Genomic DNA, 18335 nt, shown 5'->3' with positions numbered 1-18335 from the left:
TATTTAGAACCCATTTGTCCTGGGTGATCATGTGCCAATTTTGTGAAAAAAGTGCTAGCTTTCCCCCCAAAGGGGCTGCCAAAAGATAAGTGCTTGGTGCTGGAAGTGGAAAGTCATTGAGACTGTTTCCTGTATGGCTGTGATTTTTCCTCTCCGCTCTTGGAGATAGAAGCACCCCATTGTTTAGGCCTGTATGAGCCTTGGAGCTGTGATCTGCCTCTGGGGCGTCTGAATCTGCCCCATTGTGGTCTATCTGACACTGGAAAAGTCCAATTTTTTTGTAGGCCAGTTCCTGCTAAATCTGGGAGCCTGTACCTGCAAGACATCCTTGACTGTTTGCATAGATTTAGCCTTGTCCTCCATTTTCTTCAACACCTCTTCTGCTTTAGCACCAAACAAAGTATCATGCTGTAAAGGAGCGTTTAATAGTTTTGTTTTAACATGATCCGGCAAATTTTGTTTTTTTAACCAAGCATGTCTCTTAATGACAGAACCTGTAACAGCGGCCCTGCAGGAGGCCTCAAGAGAATCAAAACCACATTGTAAAGTATGCTTTCCAACTTGGTCAGCTGCATGCAATAAATCCTGCATTTCTTTATTGTCTGCACATTCTGCATTTTCTGTTTAAGCAAGGATATAAGATATTGCTGATACTTAAGCATATGAAATTGGCAATTTAAAGCTCTTACAGCCAAGTTAGCAGAGGTGTAAATTTTTTTGCCCCATCTGTCTAGGGCCCTAGAATCCCTATCAGAGGGAATAGGGTTTTTTGCAGTAGAAGCCTTGACCCCTTTGGGACCCTGAGAGATGGTTTCTGGGTCAGCTGCAGGGTTCTTATAGAGAAATTTATGTGAATCAGGAACCCTGTAGTATCTGTCTGGCTTAACAGGGGCTGGTGGTAGAGAGTCTGGAGAAAAACTGGACTCTGTAAATACATCATCTACAATGTCTAAAACAGGTGGGATAGCAAGGGGCCTGTGCTGGGGCAATAAAAGGAATTCTCTGAGCTTTTTCTTGGATTCTGAGTAATCTTGGCTCTCCCAGTGGAAATGTTCCCTCATAGTATGCAGTGTTTCCCCAAAAGAATAATCCTCAGGAGGAGAGGCTGAAGATATAGATTCTTCAGCATCAGAATCCTCATAGGGAGGAATCAAGTAATTCTGTTCAGAGGAGGAATCAGAGGAAATGGAAACCTGGTCTGAAGATTCATATTCTAACTTTTGCCAAGGCCTCTTTTCAGGAGGGGGATGGGAACCCCTGATCAAAGTAATAAGGTCTTCGGCCATTTTAAGCATCTGTTTTTTAGGCATGGAGGTCTGTCCAGGTGAATGCTGTACTTATTTCTTTGTCTTTAGAGCTGCTTTAGTCTTTGTCTTTGTAGCTGAATAAGGTTTCACATATAACTGTGTAGGCCTGAAAACACCCTCAGAAGCCGATGCTTGCTCAGCGGCTCCGGACCCATTTGAGGGAATAGTTTCCGAGTGTCCAATACCTTGAGTTTCCAGAGGCCCAGTCGGCTCCACATGGGAGTTGGAAGCGGCCTGTGGCTCTGAGGTAGCGGGCGTCAGGGGCTGCAAAAGCACCTCACTGAGAACCAGCGAAAGGCCTAGAAGAAGCCTCATCATTGGTTTTGGATCTCGGATGCCTGTCCTTTTCTTTTTCTTTTCGTTTTTTGTAAACTCTGGTAGTCGGCTGATCCGACGGCATTATATAACTAAATCTTCTGCCAAAGTAATGAAATGCAAAATCGTACCGACGCTTAATAGTGCGTTGGTTAAATCTAGCACAAAATCGACAACTAGCAACGTTATGGTCAGAGCCTAGGTAAGGAATACAGTAAAAATGAAAATCCTTATAAGGTATTTGCTTCCCACAAGAAATACAGTTATTAACTTTTTCTGACATCGGTCTGGAGCAAGAAAAGAGTTTCCCCAACAGGGTACTTAGCTTTAATGAAGACTTTGGATCTGAAATTCAAATCTGTAAACTTCAGGAGTCGGCCGACTGGCACTTGTGAACTGATTTTGCTTCGGGCACCGCGCAGCAAGAAAGACTGAAGAAGATGGCGTCAGCTCCATCTCATATACCCCTGGAGCACTGACGTCAGGGAGGAGGTGACAGCAACCGACGCAGGACCTAGACTTTGGAACTCAGGCCGACTGCGGGTAGCCTGCCAGCAGGATAACCCAATTGTGATGACTGCAACAGTGAAACACGGTGAACATCGGAATTAACTCTATTGCTGCCACCATTGATCCTAAAGCTTGTATAAAGTAGCGGACGGCTACCTTCTTGTTTCGGATTATTCTGTGCGTTTGAAGCGTCACTGTTAACACACTGGTGGGAGAAAGTTTCTTAATCATCTGAGTAGTATCCAATTGTGCTCCTATGAACTCTAGTGTTTGTGAAGGATTCAGGTGTGATTTTTGGTAATTTATCATTATGCCTAGTTCTGTGCAGATTTAAAGAACAGTCTCTCTTGCATAGATAAGTAGATGCCTGGTCAGGGCGGATATGAGCCAGTCTAAATAAGGAAACACCCAGAATCCTGGTCATCTTAGGTGAGCTGCAGCCACTGCCATGCATTTGGTGAACACTCTGGGGGAAGTAGTGAGATCAAAGGGCAGCACTCTGAACTGGTAATGACTGGCTCCCAACCAGAAGAGTACGTGTCCTCTGGATTGTCTGTCCATTTTTATATGGTAGAACACATCCTGAAGATCTATAGAGCACATGCAATCATCCTGTTCCAGGAAAGTATGACCGTGACCATTCAGAACTTATGGCGTTGAACTCTCTTGTTTAATCTGCTGAGATTCAGAATTGGTTTCCAGTCCCCTGTTTTCTTTGGAACTACAAAGAACCTGGAGTAAGTTCAGAATCCTCTCTGGTCTCTGGGGACCTCCTGGATGACTCTTTTTTTTCAGCAGTTTTTGAATTTGAATGACTGCTTGATCCCTTTGACTGGGTGGAATGTCTGGGATTTTTCTGTTTGGGGGGGTTGTTGAGAAAAGGGAATGTGGTAACCCCTGGATATTATCCTCTGTACCCATAAATTGGAGGTTATCTCTCCAGTGCAGGGATAGTCGACCCCTGATTGCCTCCAGAGGTGGACAATCAGGCCTCCTTTCAGAAGCACTGAAAAGGTTTCCTGAAGAAAGACTCTCAGGACCCTTGGTTCTGCAGGCCTCCTCTGCCACAAGGGCAGCGTATTCCATTATTGTTCTCCCCCCTGCCTCTGGGGAAAAATTTCCATGTGTGCCCTCGTAAGAGCCCTGAGACTTCTTGAACCATATTTTTCTGCCACTTTTCTGACCTTTTGGGTAGGGTCTCTGAGGAGTAGAAAAACATATGCCCACAGCATAAAAGGTCTTACCTTCTTTCTCACACCTGGATAGTGTATCTTTGACTTTGGGGCCAAAAAGGGATGAATCATGAAATGGGGAGCTGACGAACAAAGACTTAAAAGGCTCCACAAAAGCATATAGGTGCTTCCAGGTATGCCGCCTCATAAAGATGCCGGAACCTGCTGCCTTCCTCATTCCTTCGGCTGAATGTGTGATGAGCCTCATGGAAGAGTTAGCTAGAGAGTGTAGGGTCACTAACCGGGAAGCTACCTTTTCCCGTGCTCCCTCAGCTACTGCTCTTTCAAGGGTATCTGATAGTTCCTGGATCAGATCCCTTTGCAACCTGCTGAAATGGGAAAGGTAGTTTAGCAATCTTAAGGCAAAGGTTGCTGAAGAGAAAACTCACTCCCCGCATTTATCTATCATCCTGGAATCATTATTAGGAGGATGAATATCGGAACTCTCCTGAAAGTTTCTTCTTCTTTGCTGCTGCCACGACCATAGCATCTACTGCAACTCCTTTTGTCCAGAAGGCCTTATCAGGTGGGTAAGTAATTATTTTGTTTGGTCTTCAGGCAATAGGCTCGATGGAATCCGGGGTCTCCCATGCCCGCAGAGAGATCAAACCTATGAGCTCATCAGTGGGCAGTCACCCAGGAGGTAGATGGTCGGGAACCAAAGGCTGCCAGGTACTTCAACTCCTCAACTGAAGGATTACTGGACTGCCAGCCAACCCCTCTGTTTCAGAATCTCCAGAATCAACCTGAAGGAAACCTCCTCAGGAGGTGACTGTGGGGATCCTTTTCCCTCATTGAGGTTGATGTCTTCTGTTCTGTGGCAGACTCCTCCATGGAGTCCAAATACTTCCTCTTGCAAAGTCTCTTCCAAGGGACCTCCTCAGTGGGGTACTCTGGGGAGGTATCAGAAGAGATGGGGTACCCCAATGGGTATCCTGGCACCTGACATCCCTCTGTCCCAGTGGAACATCCTGGTCAGAAGTGCACTGGGAATCCTGATGGGATAGAGGATCTGAGGGGGCAGATGATCTTTTAGATACAGCGGCATCTATAGCCATCTCCAAAGTCCCAAAGGCTTGACTGTTCCTGAGTGGAGGAGGACTCTGGCTTCGACAAGCCATACTTGGGGCCTCCTCCAACCCAGAAGACATCGCCCCTGGGGTAGAAGTCAGAGCTGAGCTCACCTGCACAGAAGCCCAGAGGTGCATCAACTGCTCTAACAGTCAGGGGGTCAAGCGCACTCATGACCATAAGGTTCCCTACGGCTTTGGGATCCCTCTGGCTCGAAAAGGCCGATGAGCTCAAAGCAAAGCTCTGATCTGAATAAAGAGACCTCTTTGGATCTGACCTGAAAGGCACAGGGCATATTGGATCTGACAGCTCCGAAGCTTGCCCCAAAGTAGGATGAGGAGTAAGTGGGGGAGTCGAAGGCTTGGATAAGCCTGGAACCTTGTGGGTCAAGGGAGACTTAATGCCCTGTGCCCACAAGATGATCTGTACCAAACATTCCATGTCATTTTCAGTTAGGGTCCTGGTTGAATGGGAAGAGGATGCTGACAGAGATTTAGGTCTAGATAAGAAGGGAGATAGTACCCTCGAAGGGACTGGGTCTATGGTCAGGAAGTACCAAGTCCAAGGGAATGTGAAGATTGGTCTGAAAGGACTTTTGGTAATATCCGATACCAATGGATCCAATCTATCCTCACCAGATAGCACCGAAGCTAAAGACACCGGATCCAGTCTGGTAGTGTTTAGCACAAAAGGCTCTGATCGAGTCATAGATGCAGTGGATTTTGACATCTTAATTTTTGGTTCCAGTGGGTCTGTAGGAGCCGAGGAAGGTCTCTTCTTTCCCTTGTCACTGCTTTTCAAGGACAGGGAAGAAGCAGATTTCAATTGAGCAGATTTCAATTTGGGGTCAAGGACTTGTGCCGACTACCAGAAATGGTTTCTTCGAAAGCAGACAGTAGCATTCTTCTTAGAATGAGATTATTTTTCCTTTCAACCAAAGCTCTATGGTTGAAGGCACAATCTTCTTGTAAGCAAAGAGACAGTAAACAGTAAACCCACAAGGAGTGCTAGTCACTAAATGGAATTTTTGTGGCCCCGCACTTTTGTGCATTTATTAAAATCCTGCTGGCTTATCCTGTTTCTACACCATGAATCCAACAAAACAATATGGAGAACAAGAGAACAAATGCACACACGTGCGCACTACTAATAGACACCAAAGAAGAAATAAAGGGAAAAAGGGTTTTTTGGATGGAGAGAGGGGGGAAAAAGGAGGAAAACTACTAACAATAATAGTTAAGAATACCTTTAAAAATAAAGGGGAGGGGAGTAACCGATAAAAAACAAAGATTAGTAGTGGGGGAAAAAGGGAGAGAAGTGAAAGTAACCCAATAAAAAAAGTGGTTATTGCAGAAAAAAGGTTTTCAGAGTCAAAGAGGAGATAGAAAGGACTAAATATTCAAAAAAACTACAAGAATTAGATAGAAAATATCTTAAAAATGTAACCTGACAGTCCAAGAGCTAGATGGTTGGACTATGTCTTTGCAAAGTGGTAAACGAGATCTAGGGTAACAGAGAGAGATGTATTGCGGGTAATGGGAGGTATCAAAGAACTTTTTTGGTTGCCACGAGCTTAGTAATAGGCGAATCAGATCTTGGAACCCATATGTGAGGACAGAATGAAAAACTGACAATATCAGATCAAATGTACAAAGGTTTATTCTTCCAGTGTATGTATGCAACACAAAAGCTGGAACTAGACATTTAACAAAAAACTGTTATACATAAAAGGTAGGAGTAATAATTTTTAATACAGTGATGCTTTCTGTAATGTCTGTAAATGTCAGTGGACTCGCAGATAAATACAAAAAAGAAGAGAGTAGTGAGTTATACAATGCATTGTGCAAATAGCTATGCTACAGGAGACACACTTGGAAAGACGTGAACATGTGCATTTGATAAAGGTTTTCAGGATGGTTATTCAGTGGAATACCTGGGACAAAGGAAAAGAGAGGCACTTAAATTAATTGCAAGAGGAGCTCCAATAGTGATAGAAAATTATACAAAAAATAATGGTAGATCTGTAGTACAATGGGGCTGCTGGCAAGGGAGGAGGATTGCACTGGCATGTATTTATATAACTGCTATAAAGGAGCTCAAGAAAATTCTTTGAAAAATAATCAGCTTTCAGCAAGGAATATTACTTATAGGTGGGGACTGGAATTTGATTTGCAGCAGTGAAAATGTGTCTGAGGGACCCCGAAGGGAAAGTATAACAAACAAGGGTAGACATTTGAAGAAATTTATGAAAATATTTGGCATGGAAGACGTGAATTCAGTACTAGAAGTTTGGAGTGAATTTTCATATTATTCCCCAAGATACAAAAACTTGGTTACGCTAGACAGAATTTACATTTCACAGGAACATGTGCATTTAATTGAAGGTCTTGATATGCACCCCAGTAACTATTTCAGGTCATGCACCAATAATTAAAATAAAAACAGAGTAGTGAAATGAAAATGAGACACTGGCACTTTCCCACCTATCTGTTGAAAAGAGAGGAATTTAGATTTTTTTTTTCTGAAATTATAGCTAGGAAGCGGGATACAATTAAAGTGGAGTTTAAAGATAGGGTGGAAATAAAAGAAAGGAAGATTTGGTTAAGAAGAAAGAATTATTTAGATGGACTGATAAATGTTAGTATTACAGAAAAGGGGGAATTTCACAGAACAAGAAGAGGCGGACATGCAGAATGCTAAACAGAAAATAAGGGATTACCTCCTTAATGTGCACAGGCTTAGAAAGATTGCTGTTAAGCAACTGTTTTTTGATAACTCTAGAACACAAACACTTTTAGCACAATGACTCAGGAAACAGAAAGTAGAAAGTGCTGTCGCCAAGCTTGGGGAGCCTATAACAAGGAAAAGAACAAAGGATCCTGTAGAAGTATTAGAAATATTTCTCAAAATTATATGAAAGTCTGTATAAAGGAGAGAAATATGGAAATCAATAAAAGGTACAAATTAAAATGTTTATGGAAAATTAAATATGCCAATGTTAGAGGTAGATGATGCTCCATTACAAACAGGATAGGAGGAGAAGATGAGAGATGAGATGAAAATTGTGATGTATAACCAATCTACAGAAAGTCCCCAAAAATAGTTGGTATTCCTGTGGAAATTTGGAAGCTCGGAGGAAAAAACTGAAAAAGATCTGGAAGGTTTTGTTTATTGGTATTTTAAGAGCAGTATCAACATCCTGGAAGAAAGTTGTAATACCTAAGGAGGGTAAAGATCCATCAGATCCAGCTTCATACAGACCCATTTCAATACTAAATCATGATTATAAAGTATTTGTCTATAATGGCTAAAAGAATGGCAAAAGTGATGCCAAAATTTATAGCTAGGGATCAGTGTGGTTTTGTGGAGGGAAGTCAAACACTGTTGTGGAACATTTTGAGACAGTTTCAAATCTCTTTGGGCTACAAAATTAATGAAGCTAAAACAAAGGCAGTGGCTGTAAATTATGTACCCACACACAAATTGGTTCAGCAATATCCATATTTATGGGAACATGATAAAATGAAGTATTTAGGAGTATGGATTAAAAATGATTCTGGTGTGACAGCTGAGGATATGTGGGAAGAGATTAAACAAAAGGTAATACAAAAACTGAGAAAATGGAAGGTCTGTTATATGGATATAAACAGCGAGATACAAGCAGTTAAAATGTTTTTAGTCCCTTTAGTTTTATACACAGGTCAGGCATACTTTTAACTACAGGAAAAGTTGTGAATAGCAATTAATAAAGAGCTGAAGGATTTTATCTGGGAGGGGAAGATGGCAAGATTCAAGTGGGATAGGTTGATTCTTCTAATAGAATAAGGCGGATTTGAATTACCTGATTTGAAGGAGTATTTCAGTGCAACACATTTAAGGCTCTCATACATAGCACAAGCAGAAGCCTATAATTAAAAATGGAAAGGAATGATGATGAAATGGGAGGAAGCTCAAGAAACAAGAAGAGACTGGGATTTTGCATGCAGACCTTTAAGATGAATAAAAATAATCATACAGAATATTATTTTCATAAAGTAGCAGAAAGTATTCTATGAACTAAGCCAACACAGAAAAGGAGAATGGAGATTCCCGAGATGGGGATGAGTGCAATTAGGGATACAGGCAATAGGGGGCTGAAATTTATAGGAGAAAACTAGCAAAGGGACCAAGGTATTGGGAGCAAATAACTAGAGAGGAAAAGGTAATAGAATGGGAAGACACGAATAATTTATTTGGTACTGGAGGTTAGAGATTGCCTTCCTTATCAAAGATTAATATGAGAGTATAGGCAAAGATAAAGAAATAAGCAAGTACTAAATGAAAGACCAGCACTGGTAGACTTTTTAGTAGAATCTAGAACAGAAGTTGCTGTTATGGAATAATTAGTATAGCATATAACATATTGCATGATAACTGTAAGAATCAATCATAGGAGGTTAAAAAGTATTGGCAAAAGTGACCAGATAAGCAACTGACAAAGAAACAATGGGGCATATATGCATGTTCATAGGTAAATAGGTTAACTGCCCTAAAGGGCCATTTTAAGCCTAGCTAATAACTGAAGGTGAGAATCAAATCCTGCACCTTGTGCCTTTGAGGCAAAGATTTTAACCATCATGCCAAACCTCCCAAAATGAGTACCAGGTTAACTGCTCTTGTGGACCATTCTAAACCCAGCCAATTACCCCATGTAATCAAACCGTGCACCTTGGTGCCTATAAGGTGAACACTTTAGCCACTTTGCCAACCTCCCTATGTTTCCCAAATATTTAATAAAATCTAGACAATTTAGGATTTTTGCTTTGAAATGTTTACATAGATATTTTATACCCCAAGTAGACTCCAGAGAATTTTTCCTCAGGTTGACAGCAAATGTTGGAAGTGTGATAGGGAAGAATGAGGTAACTGGGAACGTATTTTCTGAGAGTGTAATGAGTTGGGAGACTTTAGACATTCCCTGCAGACTACTCTATCAGCAGGGATGCTGTGTGAGCAAATTGATATAACTTGGGAAATTATTTTTCTGAGCTAAGATACAGAATCAGAACTGCCTAGACATAGTAAGGCTTTGCTGAGTTTAATTATGGTGGCTGCCAATAAAGCAATTTCTAGAAAATGGAAATCAAAGTCTAGACTAACTGTACTAGAAGTAGTGAATATAGTAACAGAGATAAAACAATTGGAATTGGGATCTTTAGGAAAAAGGTAGGAGCAAATTACATAGAAAAATGAGAATTGTGGGAAAAATGCATACGAGGAGGAATGAAGTTTAAAAGAAGGCAGGATTCGAATGAGCTATGTAATGTGTGACTGACAATGATTGGGTAGCTTATAGTTGGTGTATAATGTTTGCAACTAGAATTATGTCAATATGGTTTGTGATGTATAATGTTTGCAACTGGGATTGTGTCAATATGTTTTGTTTTCATTTATATAAATGTATGATTGCCTATGTTAAAAGTGATGATTTAATAAAGATGTTTCTTGTTAAAAACAAAAAAAAAAAAAAAGTATCCTCTTTGGGGGAGGTGAAAGGGGAAGAGTGACAGGAAGAAGGGATGAATACCCTGAGTCTTGACATAGTCACTATTTTGAAGGGGAAAGATCTTTTTTGGAAATAAATCCCTTTTATTTGGTTTGGAAGCAGTATCCTCCTGGCATTTCTTCTTGGCACTCTGACACTTGTTAGGCTGGGATTTTTGTTTGCTCTGCTTTTTGAAGTTAGACACCTTGTAAAGGGAGAACCTGGAAATATGAAACATTCTAGATAACACACGCATCTGATTATCTCTACCATCCTATTGTTTGAGAATCTGGGTAGTAGCAGGATCTGTGGGTTTGGCATAATGGTTATGGTAGTGGGAAGGGAGGCATAATGGTTATGGTGTTTACCTCAAAAACACAAGGTACAGGGTTTGATTCTCACATTTGAGGGAAATTGGATTGGCTTAAAATAGTCCAAAAATGGCAGCTAGCCTAGTACTTGCCTATGAACCTATGACCAAACAGAATTTCAGAACTTATAGGAGCATTCAAAATCTCATTTATTTATTTAACATTTGTTGACCGGGAAAGTCCGACTAGGGCAGAGCCTATTTTCAGAGGAGACCCAGGGAGAAAAATTCCACTTGCATGTCTTTGGAATGTAGGAGGAAACTGGAGTATCCAGAGGAAACCCATGCAAACGCAGGGAGGACATGCAGACTCTGCACAGAAGGCAACCCAGCTGAGAACTGAACTTGAGAAGCTCTTGATGTGAGGTGACACCTTTAACTGCTGCACCACTGCCCCACCCATTTCTTAAATTGTCAAAATAATTCTGGTTATGTAAACAAGCAAACCTTCTCAGTACACCAGAGGTGGCTGCATTTTCTAGAAAATGTGTCTTTACCTTCCAAGACACTCCCTCACAGCATGTTTCAAAACCTGAGTTACATTAAAAATAATCTTATGCTGATAACAAATCTGTTCAGCAGGCAAAGATAAAGCAAAGTTATCTAACCCATAAGGAGACTGTAAAATAAATTCCCACATGAAGCCGTGATAATTCAGAATTCTACTAGACTTAGCGAACTTTTTTCCCTAAGATTCTAACCACTTGCCAAGTTTGATCTGCTAATGTAGGGTTAGAAGAAGCCAAGGTTTTCTGTTAAGAGTTGGCAGCTGGAGAAATTTTAACTGAGTCAGCTGACAAAGGAGCAAAAGGTGTCACAAGATCAAACTTCACCTTGTATTTCCTTATAGCCTTTTTAAGAACTGGTTCACTGGCCAAAGGGGTTTTACCTGCAGTTTTAAGACTTCTTCTAAGGCCAGTAATAGGAGGAATAGCCAAAACATTTTGAATTTCATCCTCAAAATCATAAATTCTGCCAATTTCTGGCACAGCTCCAGCTCGCATCTGATCAAATACATATCTAAACATAGCTGTATCTGTGGAAAGATGAATCCTTGCTTGGATTTTTGAACCTGTTCACCTTCCAAAGAATCAGATTGTATGGATTACTACTGTCTGCATCAGAGTCCCCATTAAAATCTGCGGCATTAAACTCATCTTTAGAAAGGTAGCCCTGTACTCATTCTAAATGGGACATGGCCTCCAAGATTAGCTGACTGCAAAACTCTCTTAGCTAAGGAAACTATGTTAGCCCTATACATGGTAATAATTTGATTGTTGTGTGGTACAGATTTTGTTTCTTCCTACTATTAACTACACTAGAGGATAAAATATCTGGGTACAGAGTATAATGTATGTGTAGAGGTCTCTTACCCCGGACCTCTTCTGCACCTAAAATGTTTAGTTTTCCCATGTCTAAATTAGATACTCTAACAGCCCAGGAGGATGTGTCTGACCCATGTATCATAGAAGCTGAAGGCTCACACCAGAGGGTGACGGGGGGAAAAGGCAGGTGGTCTTTGGGTCATTTTAAGGCAACAGATTCACAAACCATAGGCTGAAGCATGTTTTTGCTGAGTTGTTACTTTTTAGGTGCAGCTGGATTTGATGGAAGGAGGGAACAGCTGTATAATGATCCATTAAGTCAGGGGAAAAAAAACACCAGACAGAATAATACACTGGCACTATTAAGGGCTGACTAAGGGCAGAAATAATAGAAAATATAAACTATGCTCCCAAACAGCAAATAAGGCTAAACTACATGAAATACAGCAAAAGTAAGTTACATTGTGCTAAGCGGCGTTCTACAATCTGCACACACAGTCACAGTTCCAAGTAAAATTCACTTGTCCAAATAGTGACAAAAAATCATATGTGCCCATTTTAGAACTGCATAAATGAGCATTTACTTAGAGATTCCTTTATCAGAAATTAAAAAAAAAATCTCCACAGAAAATGCAAATAAAGTAATTTGCAGTAAAATCTAAAATCGAGATTTTTAACAGTAAAAATGGCTACAGCAGTGTTAAACAATTAGTAAATATAAAAATGAAGGAAAAGAGAAAAAAAAATGCAATATTTTCTTGTCAGAAGTTCAAGATAAAGCTGATAAACAGTTCTCTTGGCACTCTGCAAAGAGACAGTCTCTAGTGTTCAGCTGACACTACAGACCTTAAGTTTCCCAGTACATGTCATAAAACACTCTGGAAAAGCCCCATAAGTGCTTAAAAGCATACAACAACACAGTAGCAAGTTACAGTTCTCAGAGGAATTAACAGCAGTAGTAAATGGCAAGTATGTTAAAATAAAAAATTAGCAAATGTATACTATTTATTTTTTTATATAAAACAGAAAGAAAATCCCTCTTGCCTTATTTTCATCTGGTTCAACATGTGGGATGTCTGATTCGGCCAGATCTGACTCTGGCACCTTATACCAGAATATTGGATCCGAGAGCTGTGACTACTCCCTTACCCACAATCCCCCTCTCCTGTCTGAATTACCTCAGATTGAGTTGGTGACTGATACCAAATGGTCCCTAACAATGTAGGAGGGAAAGGAGAAAGGAAGGAGAATCTTGAAAAGATATCCTCTATAGAGGAAAATAAAACAAGAGACAGACAGGGTCTTTATTTCTTTAAATAAAACAAAAAAAGCTAGGGTCAAAACAAGGTCTGATTGATCTGCAGAAGAGGAAAGATAATTTAGAAGGGTGAATGAGGGATGGGAGTCGAACCAAATGAAAATAAGACAACATGGATCTAGCGTTATGGTAAGTTACATAACTTTCATATATAATGTTATCTAATGTTATCTATTTTCATCTGATTTAGCATGTGGGATAGAATCCCAAGCTACCCAGAAAGGACTTGGGTAGACGCAAGGAAGGATATTCCTGAGTACTGGAGAGCCAAAGGATATGTAGGTCCTAGACTGCTTGTGGTTTAAGAGCCTCAACTGTGTAGCTCTAAATATACCTTCTAATCCTAAATCTCCTTGTTTTATTGGAAGGATCTACTTATCTCTTTTTCCAAGGTGTTGATCCTTCCCTCCTTTTAAAAACTTCCAAATCTTTATCACTTTCTTTCCTCCTAGCTTCCAAACTTCCACCAAAATACCATCGTTTCCTGGAGACTTTCCTGCAGATTGGTTATATATAACCATTTTAATCTCATCTGCTCTCCCCCAGTCTTAACTATTAATTGTTGTGCCTCGTGTACTTCTAATCTTAACATATGTAAGACTTCCATAAATATTTACATTTGTGCTTTTTCTTGATTTACCCACTTCTCTGCTTTATACAAATTTTCATAAAATTTCTGAAATATCTTTAATACTACTACAGGTTATTTTACTTTTTATAGGCTCGTAAGCTTGGAAACAACCCTTTCTACTTTCTGTTGCCTAAGTCATTGTGCCAAAAGTTTTTGTGTTCTGGAGTTAGTATCAAAAACTAGTCTTAATGGCAATCTTTCTATGCTCGTGCATATTATCCAGGTTCTCCCTTATTTTCTCTTTAGCACTCTGCAATTGTGCATCATCTTGTTCTGTGAGCTTGCCCTTATTCTGTAATACCGTAGCCTTTGTCAGCCCTCTAAGTAATTCTTATTACTTCTTAACCATATCTCTTTTTCTTTTATTATTACCTTTTTTTAAACTCCATTTCATTCACCCCACTCATGAGCTATAGCTTCTGGAATACTTTCTAGTTTATGTAACAACTCCTGAATAATTTCCACTACCCATTCCTTAAATGCTTCTCTTTTTAACAGGTAGGTGGGGAAGTGCCGGCGTCTCATCTTTTCTTCAGTACTCTACATTTTTATATCAGTAATTATTGGTTCATGATCTGAAATAGTCATTGGATGTATGCCAAAGTTCTCAATTAAATGCACATGTTCCTGTGAAGTACAATTTCTGTCTAATCTAGCCCATTTATTGTACACTGGGGAATAACATGTAAATTATCCACTACTGTACTCCATTACCTATCAAAATATCTACTCTTCATAACATCTAAACTCAAAACATCAAGACCATAACATCTGGATCTAAACATCTAACATCTGGATTCTGAAATGGTGGAAGGCCAGTGAGCACTCTAGCTGTGCAGCTCCCTTAAATCTCAACAATATCTAACCTTTTGCCTGAGGAAAAATAGAAAATTTTCAACAGAAAAAAGGCAACAAGCAAGCTACTAAAATATTTCAGCTGTATTTTACGTTGAATGACCTTTTTTGCAAGAAAAATATTACTCACTGCAAACAGATTCCTGAACCGCATGGTGGGGACACTTCAAGGTAAGCAGGCCTGAGTGAAAAAGAGAAAAAAAAAGACGGCTTGTTTTAATATAAAATTGCCGGAATAAATCAGCCTTCTGCAACTTCATCTAGCTGAACATATTTTATCTGAAAAACGGTTAAATCAACGTTGGAAATGGAAAATTTACCAGAGCGCATGGATGCAGTAACTACCAAATCTAAACTATCAAATATAGTTACACCAGAAAAAGATACTGCGTCAAAAAGGCTAAAAACAAATAAAACTCAGCCAGAAATGACTAAACCTGCCCTTAGCTGAAGCAAGAACAAGCATTAACATTGGAAGACCTTGAAATGGCATTACAATCACTGCAACAAGAAATCCAAGGATTTGCACACAAACTAAGTACTTTCAGCTCAAGCATGGATCAAACTATGCTCATATTAGAACAGAATGAAGCAAAAATCATGGACAATGAATTAAAAATACAAGAGATGCAGAAATCAATACAGGCAAGTGCAAAAAGTATTACAGAAATTCAAAAAAAGTTCTGGACATAGAAGCAAGAAACAGACAAAATAATCTCATTATCTGGGGAATACCAGAATCTGTTGAAACCACTCAAACACAGTTACAAAAGAAATACTAAGTGCAGTGCTGCAGGATAAAGAGCTTTTGGAGGACACAACAATTGAAAGAGCTCACAGATCCATAAGATGCTCAAAAAACATGGACTTCCCAAGACAAATATATGTCAGAATCCTTAATTCAGCTCACGTACAATCAATATTATCTGCATATAAAACCAAGAAAGCAATCACATGGAGAACAAAATCACAATAAGCCAAGATCTTCCTCTTGAAATAAAGTAAAATCGTGAGAAACTTAATACTGTGCTTACCTTATTGAAAAAAAATCCGCTTTCAGATGAAATATCCTGCTACACTAGTATTTCACCATAAAAATCAAAACATATCAATAGATACACCAGAAGAAGCAAAAGCCACGTTTCTCCGTCTCTACTTTGTGAATCTAGCTTGAAAAAAGACAATCCACCTTTGCTGAATCATTTGAATGATATAATCTTCTGCTTCAGGCTGAATCCTGCATATTTCGACTTTTTCTTGAGGTAATACTTGAATGTTTATTTTTCCACTTTGCTGAGTAGGCCGAGAGGTCTGTTAGCATGGTGATGTCCAATTACCAACAATTCCATGCAGCTGCAATGTGTTTGCAATAACCTTTCACCTTTCAACTCATTTCATCATCTAAATGACCTAGGAGCCCCAGACATTACAACACTGAAAAGGACATTAGACTATTTGCCAAGCATACTGACAGAATCTGTGCAGCAGACTGTAAGCAGATAGACTGATGCTTAGTTACTTTCTATGCTAGAGAATGCTGAAGTTAATGCAGTTATTTTAAAGGGGCAATGCAGAATATTATTTCAAATAATGTGCGTGAACTTTTTAAACTGATGATTAGGTGGAATATAACATTTTTTTTCTCGATCTTAATTATTAGGTGAAAACTTCCTATATTCATGTTTATACAAAGCTGTGAGATATACATAAAGAAAAGACTGAAAATTATTATATTAAATAGCAGCTGCATACTCATATATGGTGTGACAAAATAACATTTATGATGATATGATGTTGTTCTTGTACCAAAAACAAATATGATTTATTTGATGAACACTTTAAGGTAAAATATGCAATAGGAATGTGTACTTGTTTTATTATTTTTTTCTCTAAGAAAAGTGAACAGAGTTTACAAGATATTGTAGAATTTATATATACAGTTGAGGCATTTTTATTTTTTTTTTATTTTTATCTTTATTAGGCTGTAATACTAAGCAAAATGCATGTGTGTGTGTGTGTGTGTGTGTGTGTGTGTGTGTGTGTGTGTGTGTGTGTGTATATATATATATATATATATCTGGAGGAGAATAAAACTAAAGGTTAGATATTTGTAATACACATGTATTGAAGGTGAAAGATAGACGCAATATTATATTGTTGTTAGAGTGGTAGCAGTACTGTTTAATAATGCCAACCTTGTATTTTTTTTCTCTTCTCTTTTGGTGTTCATAGATCTAGCTCATACAAATATACTGCATTGTATTTTTTCTCTTTTCTTTAGTTTGTATCAATCAGGCATTTGTATGTAATTATAAATGCACCTTATAACTTGGTATAGCTTAAAAACAAAATAACATAGGGATGTTTTATTATTTTTTAATATATTTTTTTTGGAGGGGCTTTCAGGGCTTGTATAGAAGAATTAAGGACCTTATTTAGAGTTTTAGTATATTCCTTTGTTTTGGTTATAAGGCTATCCAAAATATTTTATTTACATTTACTAATATAATACATAAGTTTAAAATGGTAAGATATTTAAAATTGATTCTGAATACGGTACAGGGAGGCTGCTATGCAGAGTTGATGCATATGGTTGTGTACGTTTGGAAAATAGGTAATTTTGACATCCCTCTGCTCTATAAGACTTACACCCAGACTCAGTCACAAAAATCCTTTGATTTTATTAGTTTTGTTTATCTAACATTACAGAGGGATGGGGGGTAGGAGAATAGAAGTCACTATGAGGAAAATCCTAACTAACACTAATACACAACAGTATATATTTATATTATCACATTGCTTATTGTGCTTTATTAACACTAATCAAGAAATATTTTTACACTTTCAGAAATTATATCTTTAGATTCATGGAACGTTAAGGGAATTTCAGACAAAAGTAAATGGAATCTAGTCATGCATATTATATATCAAAGTAAAACAATGATAACCTTTCTTCAAGAAACTCACCTGATCTCACAACTCTGGGACAGGGAGAGAAAAAGTAAATGGGTCAAGCATATAATAGCTGCTGGACACAATTCTACTTCCAGAGGGGTTGCTATCATTATAAACAAAGCCTATCAGGGGGGAAATTGTTTCCATGAAGACTGCCTTGAATGATAGATGGGCTATGTTTACCTCAAATTTCCATAGCATAAATAAACCTTTACTTTTCCTAAATATATATAGTCCCTGCTTTAACCAACAAACGTTTATTTATGAAATCTTTAACTTACGCATTGAATTTCCTAATCATTTATATATAATCGGGGGAGATTGGAATGCAGTAATGGAACCTGCCAAAGATAGATCCAATAAAGAAACCACGTCATAAATATAGTTCTTTGTGCATTACAAAATTATTTTCAGCTATTTGATCCATATGAGAATTTCCAACATGACAAAACAATATCCAGATATACCTTCTTTTCTACCTCTCATAAATCTTGGTCTAGTATAGACGCCTTCCTAATCTCTCAGTTCTTTCAGTTGTATAAGCTAAAATACAGCATTTCACCTAGATCTATCTCGGATCATTCTAAAATTAATATATTCATAAACCTACTAAATTTCAGCCAAAACATATCTTACTTTAATAAGTGGACCTTAAACCCAAAAATTATTCAGAAACAAGACGTAGCTAAAGAGATAAACAGTATACTCACTCAATTAGATGAAGAAATCATAATTACTCCAATACCTTATGATAAGCAATGGGAAGCTGCAAAAGCGGTTATTAGAGGTGTCATAATTCAAAAATCTGTCTGGTTTAAGAAAAACTATAATAATACCAAAACCACATCCGAATCACAAATTGCGTTAGCAGAACTACAGTTACAACAAAAATATTCAAAAGAATTATAGGAAAAATGTATGG

General features: G+C 38.5%; 1 protein-coding gene and 1 long non-coding RNA gene across 3 annotated transcripts in view; one reads left to right on the top strand and one right to left on the bottom strand.

Moving 5' to 3' along the window:
• Nucleotides 1-18335, bottom strand: part of LOC122811248 — a 1815945-nt gene that overhangs the window by 721011 nt on the left and 1076599 nt on the right. For both annotated transcript variants that reach the window (XR_006366231.1, XR_006366230.1), the window contains exon 3: nucleotides 14589-14639. This is a non-coding gene — a long non-coding RNA (uncharacterized LOC122811248). The remainder of the gene's footprint in view (nucleotides 1-14588; nucleotides 14640-18335) is intronic.
• LOC122811247 (cGMP-dependent protein kinase 1-like) overlaps nucleotides 1-18335 on the top strand; it is a 4027247-nt gene that overhangs the window by 3624938 nt on the left and 383974 nt on the right. The window lies entirely within an intron of this gene.

This window comes from Protopterus annectens, chromosome 9.part0, assembly GCF_019279795.1.
Source record: "Protopterus annectens isolate FY-2018-M chromosome 9.part0, PAN1.0, whole genome shotgun sequence".
NCBI classification, from domain to species: domain Eukaryota; kingdom Metazoa; phylum Chordata; order Ceratodontiformes; family Protopteridae; genus Protopterus; species Protopterus annectens.
This window is presented reverse-complemented; position numbering and strand designations above follow the sequence as displayed.